The sequence below is a fragment of the Oncorhynchus gorbuscha genome, linkage group LG18 (assembly GCF_021184085.1).
Source record: "Oncorhynchus gorbuscha isolate QuinsamMale2020 ecotype Even-year linkage group LG18, OgorEven_v1.0, whole genome shotgun sequence".
NCBI lineage: Eukaryota > Metazoa > Chordata > Actinopteri > Salmoniformes > Salmonidae > Oncorhynchus > Oncorhynchus gorbuscha.
The window spans coordinates 13,188,562-13,201,367 of NC_060190.1; positions in this window are offsets into that span (position 1 = coordinate 13,188,562).

Genomic DNA, 12,806 nt, shown 5'->3' on the forward strand with positions numbered 1-12,806 from the left:
AAGCAATTCTTGTTCGAAATGTGCTTACTTTTAGGGAACTTGGGTAGTCCGAGGGAGATTCACCGGATGACATGTCATTCTAATTAGCCCAAATGTGTCTGGACATCATTCAAGCTTACCGTCAAAGCAACTTATTCATTAGATTCATCTCGATTCTAGATAACATCTGCTGTATGGGGCCTTGGACCGATATAACAATGTATATATAATTCACTTTGTCAAGGAAGGTCATGTGGAGACCAGGGTGTCATTGCCATGACGATTTTGGATGACTAGGGGAGGTCAAGCCTATTGGAGACGAGGGTTAATATGCAGCCATTACATAATCAGAGGGAATACGTCAACAACAGTGATGTCAGAAGAGCACAGGGTTCATAAAACCAACCCTAGACACCAGAGTGGGAGAAGAACTGGGCACTACATAGTGGACTACTTTTGACCAGGGCCCATTCCCAAGTAGCAAACTATATAGATCAAAGGGTGCCATTTTGGATGCTGCCAGTCGCATGCACTTGGATATTGTGGCGTTGAGGAACAAGCCACGTGTCAGCGGACAGATGGGAACAAAGCTGTAAATGAGATGTAGCAACAGCGAGGTTAGGGCGTACAGGAGGTAGGACTGGGGGATTTAGCGTGGGGGCTGCCCTTGATGTCAAGCATGGACTGAGGGGGAGGAAGGGATGGGTGGATTAGGGGTTCAGGGGGAGAAATGGGGGATAGAGAGGGTTGATAGTTGGGGGTACAATAGGTCTGTCTGTCTGCTGTGGACAGTGGGAGCGAGGATAGGAAGTGCTGAGGCGCACACACAATGTGATATTTGTGCACGTGGATAGTGGTTTACATACAAACTCATGCATAGGCACAACACAGTGCTCACATTGAAGCTGCCCCATTCACGGCAAGGGAGAAGCTGCTGTTTACACACACAACAGGGCTCACATTGAGGCTCCCTCATGTGCTGGGTACAGCCTTTGTGGGTACAGCCTTTGTTCCCCCAGGGCTAACCCCATCTCCAGTACTCTGCAGTCCCAAGTTCACCATGGTGGTGTCTCAAATTGCACCCTATTCCTTAAATAGTGCAGTACTTTTAACCAGGGCCCATAAGGCTCTGATCAAAAGTAGTGCACTATATAGGGTGCCGTTTGGGAAGGACAACATGCAACCTCCAGACACACTAATTGGGAGAACTTCTGCATTCAGGTACATTCAGTGCTATTTATTTGTTGTCCTACCGTTAACCTTAGAGAGATTTAATGTACTGATGGCCAGAGCAGCAATTGTCCCACATATTGCTGTTGTCGAGCATGACTCACAGGGTTTGGACTACAGCCTGGCTTCAATGACATTGCTGTATACCCCCCCTGGTGTACATCCTACTGGAGCTGGACTGGAGTGATTCCTGGTGAGATGACCAATGGGGATGCCAGTAATTTAGGGGATTAGTTTTCAGAGGAAGACTAGTGTTATATTTTCAGAGATGTTAAGGTTATTTCTTGCATTGGTTTCTTAAAAGGTAACTACAGTTGAAGTCGGAAATGTAAATACACTTAAACTCAGTTTTTCACTATTCCTGACATTTAATCCTAGTAAAAAATACAATGTTTTAGGTCAGTTAGGATCACCACTTTATTTTAAGAATATGAAATGTCAGAATAATAGTAGAGTGATTTATTTCAGCTTTTATTTCTTTCATCACATTCCCAGTGGGTCAGACGTTTACATACACTGAATTAGTATTTGGTAGCGTTGCCTTTAAATTGTTGGGTCAAACGTTTTGGGTATCCTTCTACGAGGTTCCCACAATAAATTGGATGAATTTTGGCCCGTTCTTCCTGACAGAGCTGATGTAACTGAGTCAGATTTGTAGGCCTCCTTGCTCACATACACTTTTTCAGTTCTGTCCACAAATTTTCTAAAGGAAGCTTCTGAAGCAATGACATTTTCTGAAATTTTCAAGCTGTTTAAGGGCACACTCAACTTAGTGTATGTAAACTTCTGACCCACTGGAATTCTGATTTAAGTGAAATAATCTTTCTGTAAACAATTGATGGAAAAATGACTTGTGTCTTGCACAAAGTAGATATCCTAACCGACTTGCCAAAACTATAGTTTGTTAACATGAAATTTGTGGAGGGGTTGAAAAACGAGTTTTAATGACTCCAACCAAAGTGAATGTAACCTTCCGACTTCAACTGTATATGCATCGTCACAGTGAGCAGTCGAGAGGAATATCAAGGGTTAAAGTTCAGTATTTCTAGTGTCATAAGATTAGCTTTGATAAAATTAGGCTACAACTTTTCTCTGTTGCTATTGTTACCTTGTTTTGGAGGAACTAGCTACATGTCATTCTGAGAGAGGATTGTGACGGTTTGGGGACGCCCGTTTTCCTGAGCTGCTTCTTCTGATGCAATTGGTCTCATGCTAGTTAATGGCTCTTTGGATTGGCCTCTCCCAGCGCATGAATGGCGTCCTTGTCCCTCCATCCCTCTGCAGTGTTTTTTCCCTTCAAACAATCTTTTTTTTCTCTCTCTGGGCAGTTTTTCTGTTTTCCTTATCGTTGTCGTGCTTCAGTAGACATATGTATCAGTGTGACTATGGCTGATATTAAAACAGCTAGGGTGTGTGCGAGTTGTAGTCATAGAGCTGTTCAGCATTCCGAGGATGGCTAGCCCATTCCCCTCATCTCTCTCGCGCTCACTCGCAGATGTGCATAAGCCCTACATTCTGGGATTCCATTTGTCAAATGTATGCTGAATTCTCCTCGGCTTGGGGTTACGCCTATCTCTCCTCTCCCTCTATGTAGATTGGGGCCACCAGCTCGGCTGGACTCTGGCCCTACCCAGTAATAGAGCTCCCATACATGATGCAGGCCAGGGCTGTACTTCTGTCCATAGAAACAGATTCACTAGAATGGAAATGCTATGAGGGTGCAGTCAAATTGCCATTGCCAAAGGTGTTTTACTTGTTTGAATAATTATATTTCTATGAGGCTGTCAGGGTTTCCTTTTTCATTCTAGTAATTCTATTTTTATGGTGCTGCCTGGCTGCCAAGTAGAAAAGGAAAGAACCCTGGCCACCGCAATTTGGCTGCACCCTCATGGAATTCTCATTCTAGTAATTCCATTTCTATGGTGCAGCTTGGCTGCCACAGACTGGAGTGCAGAGAGGAACTGCTGAGCAGCATTGGTACCTTCATGATTAAACAGCAGCAGCGGACCTCTGGTTTATCACTGACCAATGGTTCCCCCCTATTAGTTTTGTGATTAGTAGCTGCATTGTGCAGTGCACAGTCTGTTCTTGGCTTTAATAGAGGGTGGAGTTAGGATAGTGAACTGAGAGAGTTACAGGCCTTGCCTTACATAGTCCAGTAGAATGTTGCACATTGTGAATCACAAGCCTGAGTGCGTACACACACACACACACACACACACACACACACACACACACACACACACACACACACACACACACACACACACACACACACACACACACACACACACACACACACACACACACACACACACACACACACCACAACAATATACACAAAACCTTCCTTATCAGAAAATGGGATTTCATGGATTTAACCTCTGCTTAAATTGCCATTATTTCTTTCTTTGTCAATGGATTTGCATGAGAAAACAAACAATTAGAAATTATAATACTTTGAGGAATGTTGTTTTTGTATTTTCATAGCTCTGCAGATTTCTACTATATCAACATGGCCTATCTTTCTCAACACATTCTTTCTAGTTTGCTTAATCTCATAATTAATTATGGCTCCAATCCAATCACCTTTAATGCACAGTCTCTTCCTGCTTGCTTGATATTCACAGCATGATGTCATCAAACATTCATGACATCACATTTAATGGTAATCTAGCTAATGTTGATCCATCAGTGAGTGATTTAAATGGTGATCTACTCTGCAACACAGAGTGCTAGGACACAACCCTGAGTCATGGTATATTGGTTCTGTAACAAATCCCCTGAGGATTTATTGCTATTATAAACTGATTACCAACGTAATTGGACCAGTAAAAATACATGTTTTGTCATACCCATACAGTCTGATATACCACGACTTACAGCCAGTCAGCATTCACGGCTCGCACCACCCAGTTTATAATACAGGATTACATCATGATCCATTAAATCCATACACTTATAATGGGTGTGTCCCAAATGGCACCCTAATTCCTATATAGTGCACTCGTTTGACCAGCGCCCTGGTCAAAAGTAGTGCACTATAGAGAATAAGGTGCCATTTGAGACACAAACCAATCTCTTTATAAAGAAGACTGTAAGTGAATGTTGAGCCACAGTGAGACAATGGCCATTATGGAATGTGATGTCATCATCCATGGTGACTCAGGCCCGCACCCTGATAACCACTCCCTTAGCAAGTGGACGGCGATAACATCGTTCACTGTGGATTGACTGTGATCAATTCACTTAGATGGGAATCAAGGGACTGTATGTCAATTATTTTTGTTTGTTGTGTTTGATATAGAAATTGGCTCTGTAGGAAAATGTCAAACAATCAAATGATCTTTTCATAGCACTTAACCATTTATCACAGAATTCAACCAACAGTTGACCTCATATAAGCATTGACTAACGAGACACAGGACTATGTACAGGGCATTCTGAAGTATTCAGACCTCGTGACTTTTTCCACATTTTGTTACGCTACAGCCTTATTGTAAAATCGATTCAATTGTTTTTTTCCCCTCATCAATCGACACACAATGCCCCATAATGACAAAGCAAAAGTGTGTGTGTGTGTGTGTGTGTGTGTGTGTGTGTGTGTGTGTGTGTGTGTGTGTGTGTGTGTGTGTGTGTGTGTGTGTGTGTGTGTGTGTGTGTGTGTGTGTGTGTGTGTGTGTGTGTGTGATATAACATTTACATAATTATTCAGACCCTTTACTCAGTACTTTGTTGAAGTACCTTCGGCAGCGATTACAACCTGGATTCTTCTTGGGTATGAATCTACAAGCTTGTCATGCCTGTATTTGGGGAGTTTCTCCCATTCTTCTCTGCAGATCCTCTCAAGCTCTGTCCAGTGTTTTCAAATCAAATCAAATTTGATTGGTCACATGCACATGGTTAGCAGATGTTATTGCGAGTGTAGCGAAATGCTTGTGCTCGTTCCGACAGTGCAGCAATCTCTAACAAGTAATCTAAAAATTCCACAACTACCTAATACACACATCTAAGTAAAGGGAGGTAATAAGAATATGTACATATAAATATATGGATGGGCCACGACCGACCGTCATAGACGAAATGCAATAGATGGTATAAAATACAGTATATACATCTAGGATGAGTAGTGCAAGATACAGTTGAAGTCGGAAGTGTACATGCACTTAGGTTGGAGTCATTAAAACTCATTTTCAACCACTCCACAAATTTCTTGTTCACAAACTATAGTTTTGGCAAGTTGGTTAGGACATCTACTTTGTGCATGACACAAGTAATTTTTCCAATCATTGTTTACAGATAGATTATTTCACTTATAATTCACTGTATCACAATTCCAGTGGGTCAGAAGTTTACATACACTAAGTTGACTGTGCCTTTAAACCGCTTGGAAAATTTCAGACAATGTCATGGCTTTAGAAGTTTCTGATAGGCAAATTGACATAATTTGAGTCATATGGAGGTGTACCTGTGAATGTATTTCAAGGCCTACCTTCAAACTCAGTGCCTCTTTGCTTGACATCATAAAAAATCTAAAGAAATCGGCCAAGACCTCAGAATATTTTTTTAGACCACAAGTCCGGTTCATTCTCGGGAGCAATTTCCAAACGCCTGAAGGTACCACACTCATCTTTACAAACAATAGTATGCAAGTATAAACACCATGGGACCACGTAGCCGTCATACCGCTCAGGAAGGAGACGTGTTCTGTCTCCTAGAGATGAACGTACGTTGGTGTGAAAAGTGCAAATCAATCCCAGAACAACAGCAAAGGACTTTGTGAAGATGCTGGAGGAAACAGTTACAAAGTATATATATCCACAGTAAAACATATCCTATATCGACATAACCTGAAAGGCCGCTCAGCAAGGAAGAAGCCACGGCTCCAAAACCGCCATAAAAAAAGCCAGACTACGGTTTGCAACTGCACATGGGGACAAAGATCATACTTTTTGGAGAAATGTCCTCTGTACTGATGAAACAAAAATAGAACTGTTTGGCCATAATGACCATCGTTATGTTTGGAGGAAAAAGGGGGAGGCTTGCAAGCTGAAGAACACCATCCCAACCGTGAAGCACGGGGGTGGCAGTATCATGTTGTGGGGGTGCTTTGCTGGTGTACTTCACAAAATAGATGGCATCATGAGGTAGGAAAATTATGTGGATACATTGAAGCAACATCACAAGACATCAGTCAGGAAGTTAAAGCTTGGTTGCAAATGGGTCTTCCAAATGGACAATGACCCCAAGCATACTTCCAAAGTTGTGGCAAAATGGCTTAAGGACAACAAAGTCAAGGTATTGGAGTGGCCATCACAAAGCCCTGACCTCAATCCTATTGAAAGTTTGTGGTCAGAACTGAAAAAGCGTATGCAAGCAGGGAGGCCTATAAACATGACTTAGTTACAACAGCTCTGTCAGGAGGAATGGGCCAAAATGCACCCCACTTATTGTGGGAAGCTTGTGGAAGGCTACCCAAAACATTTGACCCAAGTTAAACAATTTAAAGGCAATGCTACCAAATACTAATTGAGTGCATGTTAACTTCTGACTCACTGGGAATGTGACGAATGAAACAAAATCTGAAATAAATCATTCTCTCTACTATTATTGTGACATTTCACATTCTTAAAATAAAGTGGTGATCCTAACTGACCTAAGACAGGGAATTTTTACTATAAAAAATGTCAGAAATGGTGAAATGTATTTGCCTAAGGTGTATGTAAACTTCTGACTTAAACTGTATGTAAACATTATTAGAGCCCTGCGGTTGTGGGTGGTGCAGTTTCTGTTCCAGGCGGCGATACAGCCGGGCAAGGATGTTCTCAGCCTCCTGAGGTTGAAGAGATGCTGTTGCGCCTTTTTCACTGCACTGTCTGTATGGGTGGACCATTTCAGTTTGTCCGTGATGTGTACGCCGAGGAACTCAACTTCCCATTCAACTTTGGAGCGTCGCTGCACAGCTATTTTCCGGTCTCTCCAGAGATGTTCAATCGGGTTCAAGTCCGGGCTCTGGCTGGGCCAATCAAGGATCTTCAGAGACTTGTCCCGAAGCTACTCTTGTGTTGTTTTGGCTGTGTGCTTCGGGTCATTGCCCTGTTGGAAGGTGAACCTTCATCCCAGTCTGAGGTCTGGAGCACTCTGGAGCAGGTTTTCATCATGGAATTCTCTGTACTTTGCTCTGTTCATCTTTCCCTCGATCCTGACTAGGCTCCCATTCCCTGCCACTGAAAAACACACCTACAGCATGATGCTGCCACCACCATGATTCACTGTAGGGATGGTGCCAGGTTTCCTCCAGATGTGGATCTTGGCATTCAGGCCAGAGAATCTTGTTTCTCATCCATTAGGTGTCTTTTAGAAAACTCCAAGCGGGCTGTCATGGAAGCAACTCCTCAGTAAAATTCACGTCTTTTTACTCTACCATAAAGGCCTGATTGGTGGAGTGCAATAGAGATTGTTGTCCTCCTGGAAGTTTCTCCCATCTCCACAGAGAAACTGGAGCTCTGTCAGAGTGACCATTGGGTTCTTGGTCACCTCCCCTGACCAAGGCATTCTCCCCCCGATTGCTCAGTTTTGCCGGGCGGCCAGCTCTAGGAAGAGTCTTGGTGTTTACAAACTTCTTCCTTTTAGAATGATGGAGACCACTCTTGGGGACCTTCAATGCTGCAAAAATGTTTTGGTGCCCTTCCCCAGATCTGTGCCTCAACACAATCCTGTCTCGGAGCTCTATCGGACCTTATATAGACAGGTGTGTGCCTTTCCAAATCATGTCCAATCAATTGAATATACCACAGGTGGACTCCAAGTTGTAGAAACATCTCAAGGATGGTTAATGGAAACAGGATGCACCTGAGCTCAATTTTTGAGTCTCCTCGCAAAGAGTCAATACTTACAGGAGAAGTTTGGACACCTATTCATTGCAGGGTTTTTCTTTATTTTTACTATTTTCTACATTGTAGAATAATAGTTAAGACATCATAACTATGAAATAACACATATGGAATCATGTAGTAACCAAAAAAGTGTTAAGCAAATCAAAATATATTTGAGATTGTTCAAATCAAAGTAGCCACCATTTGCCTTGATGACAGCTTTGCATACTCTTGGCATTCTCTCAACCAGCTTCATGAGGTAGTCATTAGGAATAAATGCATTTCAATTAACAGGTATGCCTTGTTAATTTGTGGAATTTCTTTCCTTAATGTGTTTGAGCCAATCAGTTGTGTTGTGACAAGGTAGGGTGGGTATACACTTGATCGCCCTATTTGGTAAAAGACCAAGTCCATATAATGGCAAGAACAGCTCAAATAAGCAAAGAGAAATTACAGACCATTTGTTATGCAGGTGAATGAGGACCCAAAAGCGACTTGGCGAAAACAGAGTTTTTAATCCAGTAAAGTTATTTTACAAACAAAAGGCATAATACTACTCGTAATGACGAGAACAGACTGGAGACTTGATCAAGAACTGCAGGTTGCCTCGGGAAGGCACTTGAACGTAGCAGACTCAGACACCTGCTCACCACGCAGCATCTGAGGGAAACACGACACGACAGGGCAATACATAGACACAGCACGGTGAATAATAGACAAGGATCCGACAGGGCAGGAACGGAAAACAAGGAGAGAAATAGGGACTCTAATCAGGGAAAAGGATCGGGAACAGGTGTGGGAAGACTAAATGATTGATTAGGGGAATAGGAACAGCTGGGAGCAGGAACGGAACGATAGAGAGAAGAGAGAGAGAGTGAGAGAGGGAGGGGGAGAGAGAGGGATAGAAAGAGGGAAAGAACCTAATAAGACCAGCAGAGGGAAACGAATAGAAGGGAAGCACAGGGACAAGACATGATAATCAATGACAAAACATGACAGTACCCCCCACTCACCGAGCGCCTCCTGGCGCACTCGAGGAGGAATCCTGGCGGCAACGGAGGAAATCATCAATAAGTGAACGGTCCAGCACGTCCCGAGACGGAACCCAACTCCTCTCCTCAGGACCGTAACCCTCCCAATCCACTAAGTATTGGTGACCCCGTCCCCGAGAACGCATGTCCATGATCTTACGTACCTTGTAAATCGGTGCGCTCTCGACAAGGACGGGAGGGGGAGGGAAGACGAACGGGGGTGCGAAGAAAGGGCTTGACACAGGAGACATGGAAGACAGGATGGACGCGACGAAGATGTCGCGGAAGAAGCAGTCGCACAGCGACAGGATTGACGACCTGGGAGACACGGAACGGACCAATGAACCGCGGAGTCAACTTACGAGAAGCTGTCGTAAGAGGAAGGTTGCGAGTGGAAAGCCACACTCTCTGGCCGCAACAATACCTTGGACTCTTAATCCTGCGTTTATTGGCGGCTCTCACAGTCTGTGCCCTGTAACGGCAAAGTGCAGACCTCACCCTCCTCCAGGTGCGCTCACAACGTTGGACAAACGCTTGAGCGGAGGGAACGCTGGACTCGGCAAGCTGGGATGAGAACAGAGGAGGCTGGTAACCCAGACTACTCTGAAACGGAGATAACCCGGTAGCAGACGAAGGAAGCGAGTTGTGAGCGTATTCTGCCCAGGGGAGCTGTTCTGCCCAAGACGCAGGGTTTCTGAAAGAAAGGCTGCGTAGTATGCGACCAATCGTCTGATTGGCCCTCTCTGCTTGACCGTTAGACTGGGGATGAAACCCGGAAGAGAGACTGACGGACGCACCAATCAAACGACAGAACTCCCTCCAAAACTGTGACGTGAATTGCGGGCCTCTGTCTGAAACGGCGTCTAACGGGAGGCCATGAATTCTGAACACATTCTCGATAATGATTTGTGCCGTCTCCTTAGCGGAAGGAAGTTTAGCGAGGGGAATGAAATGTGCCGCCTTAGAGAACCTATCGACAACCGTAAGAATCACAGTCTTCCCCGCAGACAAAGGCAGACCGGTAATGAAGTCTAGGGCGATGTGAGACCATGGTCGAGAAGGAATGGGGAGCGGTCTGAGACGACCGGCAGGAGGAGAGTTACCCGACTTAGTCTGCGCGCAGTCTGAACAAGCAGCCACGAAACGGCGCGTGTCACGCTCCTGAGTCGGCCACCAAAAGCGCTGGCGAATAGACGCAAGAGTGCCTCGAACACCGGGATGACCAGCTAACTTGGCAGAGTGAGCCCACTGAAGAACAGCCAGACAGTGGAAACAGGAACGAAAAGGAGGTTACTAGGACAAGCGCGCGGCGACGCAGTGTGCGTGAGTGCTTGCTTAACCTGTCTTTCAATTCCCCAGACTGTCAACCCGACAACACGCCCATAAGGAAGAATCCCCTCGGGATCAGTAGAAGCCACAGAAGAACTAAACAGACGGGATAAGGCATCAGGCTTGGTGTTTTTGCTACCCGGACGGTAAGAAATCACAAACTCGAAACGAGCGAAAAACAACGCCCAACGAGCTTGACGGGCATTAAGTCGTTTGGCAGAACGGATGTACTCAAGGTTCTTATGGTCTGTCCAAACGACAAAGGAACGGTCGCCCCCTCCAACCACTGTCGCCATTCGCCTAGGGCTAAGCGGATGGCGAGCAGTTCACGGTTACCCACATCATAGTTGCGCTCAGATGGCGACAGGCGATGAGAAAAATAAGCGCAAGGATGAACCTTATCGTCAGACTGGAAGCGCTGGGATAGAATGGCTCCCACGCCTACCTCTGAAGCGTCAACCTCGACAATGAATTGTCTAGTGACGTCAGGAGTAACGAGGATAGGAGCGGACGTAAAACGTTCTTTTAGAAGATCAAAAGCTCCCTGGGCGGAACCGGACCACTTAAAACACGTCTTGACAGAAGTAAGAGCTGTGAGAGGGGCAGCAACTTGACCGAAATTACGAATGAAACGCCGATAGAAATTAGCGAAACCTAAAAAGCGCTGCAACTCGACACGTGACCTTGGAACGGGCCAATCACTGACAGCTTGGACCTTAGCGGAATCCATCTGAATGCCTTCAGCGGAAATTACGGAACCGAGAAAAGTAACGGAGGAGACATGAAAAGAGCACTTCTCAGCCTTTACGTAGAGACAATTCTCTAAAAGGCGCTGTAGAACACGTCGAACGTGCTGAACATGAATCTCGAGTGACGGTGAAAAAATCAGGATATCGTCAAGATAGACAAAAACAAAGATGTTCAGCATGTCTCTCAGAACATCATTAACTAATGCCTGAAAAACAGCTGGCGCATTGGCGAGACCAAACGGCAGAACCCGGTACTCAAAATGCCCTAACGGAGTGTTAAACGCCGTTTTCCACTCGTCCCCCTCTCTGATGCGCACGAGATGGTAAGCGTTACGAAGGTCCAACTTAGTAAAGCACCTGGCTCCCTGCAGAATCTCGAAGGCTGATGACATAAGGGGAAGCGGATAACGATTCTTAACCGTTATGTCATTCAGCCCTCGATAATCCACGCAGGGCGCAGAGTACCGTCCTTCTTCTTAACAAAAAAGAACCCCGCCCCGGCCGGAGGGAAGAAGGCACTATGGTACCGGCGTCAAGAGACACAGATAAATAATCCTCGAGAGCCTTACGTTCGGGAGCCGACAGAGAGTATAGTCTACCCCGAGGAGGAGTGGTCCCCGGAAGGAGATCAATACTACAATCATACGACCGGTGAGGAGGAAGGGAGTTGGCTCGGGACCGACTGAAGACCGTGCGCAGATCATGATATTCCTCCGGCACTCCTGTCAAATCGCCAGGTTCCTCCTGAGAAGTGGGGACAGAAGAAATGGGAGGGATGGCAGACATTAAACACTTCACATGACAAGAAACGTTCCAGGATAGGATAGAATTACTAGACCAATTAATAGAAGGATTATGACATACTAGCCAGGGATGACCCAAAACAACAGGTGTAAAAGGTGAACGAAAAATCAAAAAGAAATAGTCTCACTGTGGTTACCAGATACTGTGAGAGTTAAAGGTAGTGTCTCAAATCTGATACTGGGAAGATGACTACCATCTAAGGCAAACATGGGCGTAGGCTTGTCTAACTGTCTGAAAGGAATGTCATGTTTCCGAGCCCATGCTTCGTCCATGAAACAACCCTCAGCCCCAGAGTCAATCAAGGCACTGCATGTAGCACCCGAACCGGTCCAGCGTAGATGGACCGACATAGTAGTACAGGATCTAGATGAAGAGACCTGAGTAGTAGCGCTCACCAGTAGCCCTCCGCTTACTGATGAGCTCTGGCCTTTACTGGACATGAATTGACAAAATGTCCATCAAATCCGCAATAGAGGCACCGGCGGTTGGTGATCCTCCGTTCCCTCTCCTTGGTCGAGATGCGAATACCTCCCAGCTGCATGGGCTCAGTCTCTGAGCCAGAGGAGGAGATGGTTGCGATGCGGAGCAGGGAAACACCGTTGACGCGAGCTCTCTTCCACGAGCTTGGTGACGAAGATCTACCCGTCGTTCTATGCGGATGGCGAGAGCAATCAAAGAATCCACACTGGAAGGAACCTCCCGAGAGAGAATCTCATCTTTGACCACTGCGTGGAGTCCCTCCAGAAAACGAGCGAGCAGCGCCGGCTCGTTCCAGTCACTAGAGGCAGCAAGAGTGCGAAACTCTATAG